Source organism: Schistocerca piceifrons, chromosome 3, assembly GCF_021461385.2.
Source record: "Schistocerca piceifrons isolate TAMUIC-IGC-003096 chromosome 3, iqSchPice1.1, whole genome shotgun sequence".
Classification (NCBI taxonomy): domain Eukaryota; kingdom Metazoa; phylum Arthropoda; class Insecta; order Orthoptera; family Acrididae; genus Schistocerca; species Schistocerca piceifrons.
This window is the reverse complement of record NC_060140.1, coordinates 137,935,751-137,945,735: the sequence shown is the minus strand read 5'-3', so window position 1 is coordinate 137,945,735 and position 9,985 is coordinate 137,935,751.

Below are 9,985 nucleotides of genomic sequence, written 5' to 3'. Positions count from 1 at the left end.
GCAAAACACTGTTGAGAAAATTTAGAGAACTAGCATTTGAAGCTGGCTGCAAAATGATTCTAGATGGTGTTAATTTATTTCATGTAAGGACCCAGAAGATAAGACAGAAGAAAATAAGATTTGTTTGGTAGCATATAGAAAGTAATTTTTCCTTCACTCTGTTTGTGAATGGAACAGGAAAGTAAATGACTAGTAGTCATATGAGGTACCCTCTTTCATTCACCCTACAGATGTTTGCAGATTATCTGGCATATGAAGATGTAGATGTAGATATAGAGGCTAAGGAACATGCACACATCAGCTAGTACTTTTGTCAACAAGTGAGAGAAATGATCATGTGAAGTCCTGGTTTGAATACGAAGAATGCTTGGAGTAAAGGTGACTACTCACCATATAATGAATGTATTGACTAGTTAATAAGCACACAATTAAGATTTCAAATATATTTCAGTAGTTGGACAATGACCTTCTTTGTAACTAGGTAATAATCCTATCCAGCTACATTGTTCCAGCACTGCAAGCCTGATGGAAATTGTATTGCATGAAGTGAGTAAGAGGAGAAAAGAGGCAGGGAGGGTGTGTGCATGTGTAAGTGAGATTTGTATCAGTTATCTCTAAAGACAGGTTTTGCCTGAAAGCACAGCTCTGTTTTTATTCTTGTTTATGTATCTGTTAACTACTCAATATCACACAGATACTTTCACTTCTTTCATTGTTTGTGTAATCAGTTTGATGTCACAGATATGTTGTTGTTGTATGGCCCAGAAGAATCATCTTTAAATAAAAATAACAGTGCTGTAGGCTGTAACATACCTCTTCCAGTAATGACTATACAATGGCTTATACATTCCACGATTTCCCTCATTTTGATTGAAACTGAAAATGAACTCAGCTCTGAACAATTAAACTTGTGTTTTGCTGATTCTTTTGATGTTGGTTTTGTTGTCTCTCATTAATATTTTGACTGTGTCAACTGTTTTTACTTGCATTAAGTAAAGTTACTATTTTCAAGATTGTCAAGTTGATGACTCAGAAACTACCAAATAAAACAGGAATATTTACTGTGTTCCTAGATTCTCTGACTAGTTACTTATTACAGTATTAATACACCTGACACATTAATATTGTTTTATCTGTTCCTTGAGATATAAAGTTCTAAGTATTTGTTACATCTGAACAAGACATCTAATTAATTTCACTGCCTATCCCAAACTCTCTATCTCAACTGTTCTTCCCATCCTTCCCAACCTTCCTTGATGTTACCTCCACCTCAAAGACGGCTACATCTGTACCTCCATCCATATCAAACCTACCATCCAGCTGCAATACTTCCATTTCACCAACTGCCACCCATTCCATACCAATGAGTCCCTTTCATACTGCCTAGCCACACAAGACAATTCATCTGCAGTGACAAGCATCCTCTCAAAATATACCACAGGTCTAATTGAGTCCTTAACAGATCATAATTACCCTCCCAGCCTTGTACAGGAACAGATGTCCAGGGCCTTATCTCTCCAGTCACCCACCACTTCACAGTCCCACCGTCCAACCATAGAACAGCATTCCCCTCATGACTCAGTACTACCTAGGACTGGAGTAACTGAATCACACTCTCCGCCAGGATTTTGACTACCTTTAATCAGGCCCTAAAATGAGGAACATCTACCCACTATCCTTTCCACTCCTCCTGCAGTGGTATTCTGCCGCCCACTGAACCTACACAATATCCTCATTGATCCCTACACAACCTCTACTCTGAGCCCCTTGCCTCATTGTTCATATCCCTCAAGTAGACCTAGATGCAAGAGCTTTCCCATACATCCTCCTACCACAACCTACTCCAGTCCAGTCACAAACATCATCTATCCCATCAAAGGCATGTCTACCCATGAAATCAATCATGTGAACTACAAGCTAAGCTGCAGCCACTGTGCTGTGTTCTATGTGGGCATGACAACCAACATGCTGTTTGTCCACATGAATGGCCACTGAAAACTGTGAGCAAGAAAAAGCTGGACCGTACAGTTGATGCACAAGTTGCCCAACACAGAGCTGTTCATTTTAATGACTTTTTTGCAGCCTGTGCCATCTGGATCCTTCTTACCAACACCAGCTTTTCTGAACTGCATAGTTGGCAATATACCTTAGATTCTAGTAACCCTCCTGGCCTCAACCTTTGGTAGTCATTGACCTACACCCTCTCATCTCTTTTCCTGTTCCCACTTCAGCGCAGCCCTCTATTTCACCAAAGCACTCACAGTCTTTTTACTTCTCTCCTCTCTGCTGCTTCCTCTCCCCCAAGCCACTGTCTAACCTATTGAAAGCACATAGATCTCTCTACCACATTGTTCCTGTAAGCTCCCGCAATAATCAGCACTTTACTGTCACCCACTCATATCGCTGTTCCTCCCCCTCCACACTTCAGCCTTCTCCTAACCCCCACCACCCAGAATGCTTCTCCAATCATGTGCTGCTGCTCGCAGTCTGGCCTCAGCAATGGGAGAGAGTGGTCATACATATGTGTGTGTGTGTGTGTGTGTGTGTGTGTGTGTGTGTGTGTGTGTGTGTGTGTGTGTGTGTGTCTGTGTGTTTCTGGCTGAAAGTTTACTTGTTTGACTATCTTTTTGTTGTGCCTATCTGTGACTCAACATTTCTGTTATATTGTGAGTAGCAATTTAGTCTTTTCATACTGTTGTCATCCATCCTGAATTTTCCATTGTTTCATTGAAGTAAAGGTTACACATATTTACCTGACATAGCTCAGGTGGGAAAGACAAAAGTTTATTGTCTCATAAAAAACAATTTCAAATCATTGACTTAATGTACAGAAGACTTATCAAAACATGAAAATTTATTTACAGTTTTTTTTAAAATATCATTAATATAATATATTGTGTTGAATGCATAACTGAAGCCAGCCGGAGTGGCCGAGCGGTCCTAGGCGCTACAGTCTGGAACCGCGCGACCGCTACGGTCGCAGGTTCGAATCCTGCCTCGGGCATGGATGTGTGTGATGTCCTTAGGTTAGTTAGGTTTAAGTAGTTCTAAGTTCTAGGGGACTGATGACCTCAGAAGTTAAGTCCCATAGTGCTCAGAGCCATTTGAACATAACTGAAGATTTTTCTCTCCTGCCCACATTTTCAGATTGTTCTTCTAGAACTCTTAAATTAAATGATAATATTTCTGCACCAGTTTGTCATTTATTTTCAGTAATAATTTATAATCATTCCTCCTTATACATTGTTATAAATTTCATTCTGTCTGAGCTTTAAGTTTTGAAAAATGGTTGGGCAGCATAATATTATTTTGACTCCTAGTGTTGCATCATATTGAAATTGGTTCTCTACAAAAAATCATAGTTACTATGTACAAAGAAACTCACTTTATGGATTTACAATGAAGGAAGACTTAATGAACTGAGATTTTTTTTCAGAAAAGAGCAATATGCTTTTCTTCATATTTGTAATGATGGTTTTCTGAAGTTTTAATATTTGACACATATGGTTTGAGCTAGCCCAAAATATATTTCCATACTTTCATACTAATTTGAAGTATGATACACTTCTTTCCTAATGTTTATTCTGGGAGCATTGTGAAATGTCATCATTGAAGATGATAGGCTAATTAGTTTGTTTGTGAAGTACCATGTGTAGATTCATACAGTGGAAGTATGATGCAGAATGTATACAGCATGATATGGTATAGAAATATGCTTTATTTTCCAAGAGCATTATACAATGAGAGAAGCACATCTGTTCAAATGAAAGCATAGAGTGTACTGTCACTACGCAGCCAACAACAAAGATTTTCTAATCGTCCATTGTGAAGCAGGGTTCATTGTCAGTGAGCTTACACAACATGGAGTTCCCACAGAGCCCCCCACCCTGTAGTGTGATCTTAACAGGATTTTTGTAGGATGTCAGTTAACAGGGCACTGTGTCAAGGTTGGCTTTTGGTGAGTAATTTCATTGCATCGTGGTAGTACTAGGCTGTAATGGAGATTTTGAGAAAACCATCAGAAGATAGCTGCAATATGATGGCTGCCATATTGATGTCATGGGGCAGTTCATAAGAAACTGCCAACTGATGAAACTATCCCCAGTGTTGCTTTCAGGGTGTTGACCTTCAATGACCAGGAACTTGGCACCCATGGCAACGCTTCCATCCAGTATCTGACATGTGCACATAAGAGCAGCTTTTAGTGTGTGATGTCACCACTCAACAAAGCCATTGCTTTGAAGGTGGTAAGCAGTGGTTCAATAACGGTGGGCACCACACAAGTTACATAATTCACTGAACAGGACTCATTCGAATTTTCAGCCTTAATTGGTGGTTATGGATACTGGGCATCTGTACCAGGAAATCCAGATGTTGATGAAAGGTCTGGCTGTTGATTCTGTTTACACATCTCATAGGTGGATGGCTTCTACCCAAAATGTTATATAGTTGATGACTGAGAATAAATTTTGATAATATTCAGATTATGGAGGGGTCCCACCAAGTCGAGGTTTACCTGTTGGGACTGTCCCTTAAATATTCTAAACTGTCTGAGGGGTGGCTGCACATAGCAACCCCATTTGCTTTTCTGACATTGTGTACAAATGTGTGCCCACTCCTTGGAGTCTTTATTGAGGTTTGGCCATACAAAATAATTTGTAAGAAGCTGTCATTGGTCAGATATCACAACGTGACAAACTGTGCAGCTGGTCAAGAAGATCTTCCAAAATGGTTGAGATACTAAGCATCAAGTTTAATTTTGTGAGATGTCTGATCTGCCTTGCTGTGTCTGGTGTCATGTGGTGTTCAGACTTGAGATTCATAATCACATCATTGAGGAGATCTTGGAGCTGATTATCCTGCTGTTGTGATTACACATGGAGATAGTATTGATCTATGCAAGATAATCAGCAATGATGTTATCTGTGCCTTTCAGTGGTGTACATCAGTTGCGAATTGTGCAATGTAATCCAGGTGGTGAAAGCGTCTTTTGACAGGTTACATATTCGAGTCCACTGACCTGTATAGATGACTAGTGGTCTACCTTCCATATCATCCCAAAAAACCATCATAGGCTATGGGGAGTTAGCAGTTGTAAGCAGGCTATTTGCTTTGGCAAGGGGTCAGTTTTCATGAAAAAAATCTGAGTGGTTATTGTACATTTGCTGCTTCCTGGTGGAGGACCATGCCAGTTGTGAAACTGCTTGCTTCTGCCATTATTGTTAACTGTGCATAGATTTAGAGAACCATACAGTCTATTCAGTTGTAACATGAAGTATGTTTCTGTATCGGGGTCTGAGCTGAAAGGTTATAATGTATTTACTGTGGTGTTGATAACTAAAAGAAGAGTACTAAATGCTAATGTTGGAATGACAGAAAATGAAAGTAATTAATAGTGAGAAGTGAATAGTGAAAGTAATTAGTAGTGGAAGATAATTGCAATAGAATGAAGTATGCTGAGTAGTATTATTTAGCATCTTTTTGATAAGACAAGTCTGATGATTTAAAAAGGGAATTGTACCACTGTTTTTTCTTAGTTTTCTGTGCTATATCCTCTATTTTTAAATATATCAACATTATTCTTTTCTATCCATAATATCAATTTTCCATTTGAAACAAATCAAATTCTTGATTATTAGCACACTTGGATTGGTTTTCTTCAGCTTGAAATCAGTTACTAACAGTTGGGCTCTTATTCCTCACACAGTAGGCCTTCACAGGTGCTATATGCTCAGGCACACAGTACTGTGACATCTCCATGTGCAAATGGCCGCCAACAATAAGGCGAGTGTGCATGCACATACTAATTGCCCTGAAGCAAACCATGTAGTTTCAACATTCTGACAAAAACTGTTCAGAAGCTATGACAATTTTATTTCATATAGTTCAAAAATGTCACACTATACATATTAGTAGTATACCACTTAAGTACAAAAATTATGGTTTTGTTAGTGGTTAGCATGATAGTACATCCTGTAAAACATTACCAAATGCCCTCTCTGAAAACTTCCTGTGACAGATAGTTGGCAACCCAACTCATGTTTGAAATATATTGGATCTAATGTCAACAAATAGACTTGACCTCTTTGAGGATGTCCACATCAAAACTGATATCAGTGACCATGATGCGGTTGTGGCAACAATGATTATCAAAGTATAAAGGACAACTAAAACAAACAGAAAAATTTATATGTTCAGTAAACAAGATACAAAATTAGTTGTTTCATATCTCAGTGAGGAACTTGAAACTTCTTAGCACAGGTCAGGAGAATGTAGGGGAACTATGGCTCAAGATTAAAAGAATAGTTGACCATGCACTGGATAGATATGTAGCCAGCAGAATTGTTCATGGGATGCCGTATGGTATCATGGTATACAGTGATTGTAATGAAGCTTTTAAGGAAACAGAGATTACTGCATAATAAGTGTAACACAAACTGTAGGGCTATAGACAGAGAGATGCTGAATGAAATGCATTTGGCTGTCAAGAGATCAATGTATGATGCCTTCAATGTCTACTGTAGCAGAATATTGTCAAATAATCTTTCACAGAATCCAAAGAAATTCTGGTCATATGTAAAGGATGTTGGTGGCACCAAAGTTAGTGTCCAGTCCCTAGTGAATGAGACAGGAACTGAAATTCATGACTGGATTCAGAAGTTTTTGGTAAGGAGGATGCAGCATGTTATCTTGGATGGAGAATAATTGTTGGATGTAGAAGTAACTTCGGATGTGCCCCAGGGAAGTGTGTTGTGGCCCCTGCTGTTCATGTTGTATATTAATAATCCTGCAGACAATATTAATAGTAACATCAGCCTTTTTGCATATGATGCAGTTATCTATAATGAAGGACATTCAATATAAAATTGTGCACTTCATGAAACAAAAATATGTAGTAGCCTTGATTATAACATCAATGAGTCATTGTTGGAATTGGTGAACTGTTACAAATACCTGGGTGTAACACTTTGTAGGGATATGAAATGTAATGACCACATAGGTCTAGTCATGGGTAAAGCAGGTGGTATACTTTGGTTTATTGGTAGAATACTGGGGAGGTGCAATCAGTCTACAAAGGAGATTGCTTACAAAACACTCATGTGACTGGTTCTAGAACATTGCTCAAGTGTGTGGGACCTGAACCAAATAGGACAAACAGGGGATGCTGAAGTATACAGAGAAGGGTAGCATGAATGGTCACAGGTTCATTTGATCTGTGGAAGAGTGTCACAGAGATACTGAAGGAACTGCTCTGGAAGACTCTTGAAGATAGACGTAAACTATCCCAAGAAAGTTTGTTAACAAAGCTTCAAGAACCAGCTTTAAATGATGACTCTAGGAATATACTACAATCCCCTACATTTTGATCACATAAGGATCACGAGGATAAGATTAGAATAATTACTGCACATGCAGAAGCATTCAGACTGTGATTCTTCCCATGTTACATATGTGAATGGAACAGGAAAAAACCATAATAACTAGTAAAATGAGATGTACCCTCTGCCATGCACCTCATGGTGGTTTGTGGCGTATGGATGTAGATGCAAATTATTTCAGCTAGGGAAGATTTCAGATTTTCTTTTTGAGTGGATCAGATTCCAAGTGGGACTCATAGTAATTCTTCCATTCACTGGAATCTGTTACACATCAATGCAGCCTTCATAGTATGGTTGTTTCATCTAACTAATCTATTGTTTTGTAGATGGTGAGCTGCAATGTGAAAATGTTCCACACCACACAATATACACAATTCACTGAAGAGATGCTGTTCAAACTCTCACACCTGGTCAGTCATTACTGTCAACAGGCATCCAAAAAGAGCAATCCAAATATTAACAAAAGACAATGTTGTAGAAACAGTTGTCATGTGCTTTAATTGCAACTTCCACCCACCACTTTGTCCTGTTCATTGTGCACAAAATATATTGAAATCCATTTGATTTGTGCAATGGGTCAACTTAGTCCAAGTGAACATACTAAAATGACCTTTTGGCATGCCAATGTTCCCTGTGGTGGGAAGACAGGGCAGGCAAGACAGGTGCATGTCCACTTTTGGCAACCAGCCTTTACCCATGGCTAAACAAAGAGCTCAGTTGCTAGCTTTGAGGTGGGATGAACAGCAGGGTGTGATAGGTTATCCAAACTGTCAAAGATGGACCTGGGGAATTTTTCCACAACCAAAGGGCTTGGCCTGCCCTGTGTTATCACACCATTGGTGCAAGTTAATGTTGGTAATCTGAATGTGTTACAACTTCAAACCTGTGCTGGTGTCTTCCAAGAATGCTATTAACTGCCACTCTTGTTTATGTTCTATAGCTAATTGTCTGAAATCAATCAGTGTACTAAGTGTTTGAGTGCATGGCAGGTAATTGGTGAACACATTGTCTATCACATTTATGTGCTGATGGTTGGTTGTGAATGTGCTGTGTGTGTCTGAAATAATAGGGAGAACTGTTCTGACTCAGATTACATATTGAATGAACTAACAGATGGTAATCATTAAAAATTGTTAGGGGGCAGCCTTATATGTCCTCTCTGAAGTACTGACTTATATAATGCCAACAATTCACAGTCATAAGCCAGCCATAACTGTTTGGTCTTAGTCAGCTTATGTAAAAAGAACCATAAGAGTTGTTGGGTGTTGTAGCAAAACTGCACCTGTAGTGGGCTCATTTGCATTAGCCACAACAGATAAATGTACCAGAAGTAAGGGACAGGTCAGGGTAACAGCACACTGAAAGCACTGTTTAATCACTTCAAAACTTCTAGAGTTTCTGATGTCCAAAATAAAGGCTGTTTCCCCTCATATTTTTGTCAGCCAAAGCAGTGGTTAGTCGTGCCTGGATTCTAGCAGTTTGTGGAATATGTTGCCTGTAAAAATTTATCATCAAAAAAACCTTCTGAATTCCTGAAACATGGTAGGCCTAGGTCTCAGTTTTATTAGTTCATTGGTCTGATCCTGGCGTGCAACACAGAATGTCCCAAAAATATCACTAACTTCTGGCATATTTGACAGTCATTCTTGTTCATGAAAATGCCTAATTTATTCAATGTATTAAAGACTTCCTGGAGGTAGTCTTTTCATTGTAGAGGTGAAGAGGAAAAAACTAACACTTCTCCAGGTAAAGGAAACAGAGTGGATCCTTTCCCAGAATGGAAAATAAAACTATGGACCAAGACCAGTGGACCAAAAAAGGTTATTGTGACTTTCATGGATTAATGGTGTTTCAAATGGATTGTGTAGTACAACAAACAATATGAAACAATACAAGCATAGAGCTACATGTGAAAGTGATTACAGTCCACCTGTAGCTCACACCCAATGACATGTGGATTCCACATGGTGCAGTTCCTTGTTATAAATCTTATAGACTTCTTTCCAACAGAGGAGTAGAGGAGACTGATACCAACAGGTGTTACTGGACCTGCTTCAGATTTTTGTATTCATACTCCTCCCAGTTCAATCTCTGCTTCCACACCGGTTTTTGGAGGGATGAATCAATTTCTGTCACATGAAGGAATCTGAGTTACCTACCACACTGTGACATCAGTGGGGTTATGTTCGATTAAATTTGCTGGATGATCTCAGTTAGTGTCATACAGACACATTTCCAGCAGTGTGCCAACCTGTGTTGACTAAATTGCTCCTGTTTTCTCCCCCCCCCCTCCCCCCCCCCCCCCAAAAAAAATGGTTTGGCATTGTAGAATCTGTGTTTGCCACTCAATATAGCTAAATATTCCACATTACTGTGTAACATCACAGGGCATACTTCTACCATCAGTGATATCAAGCAGTTTTCTGCGAGCAGCTGTAAAGACAGACTCCATAGTTTTTGCACAGTATGTGAACCTAAGTGAACATGAAACTATGAGTTAGTAAGTTGCCCCTCATTATTCAGGTGTTCCAGATAACAAATCAAGGGCTCACACAAGAAGTTAAACAAAAAATGGCAGACCTGTTTTCACATTACAATATGGATGT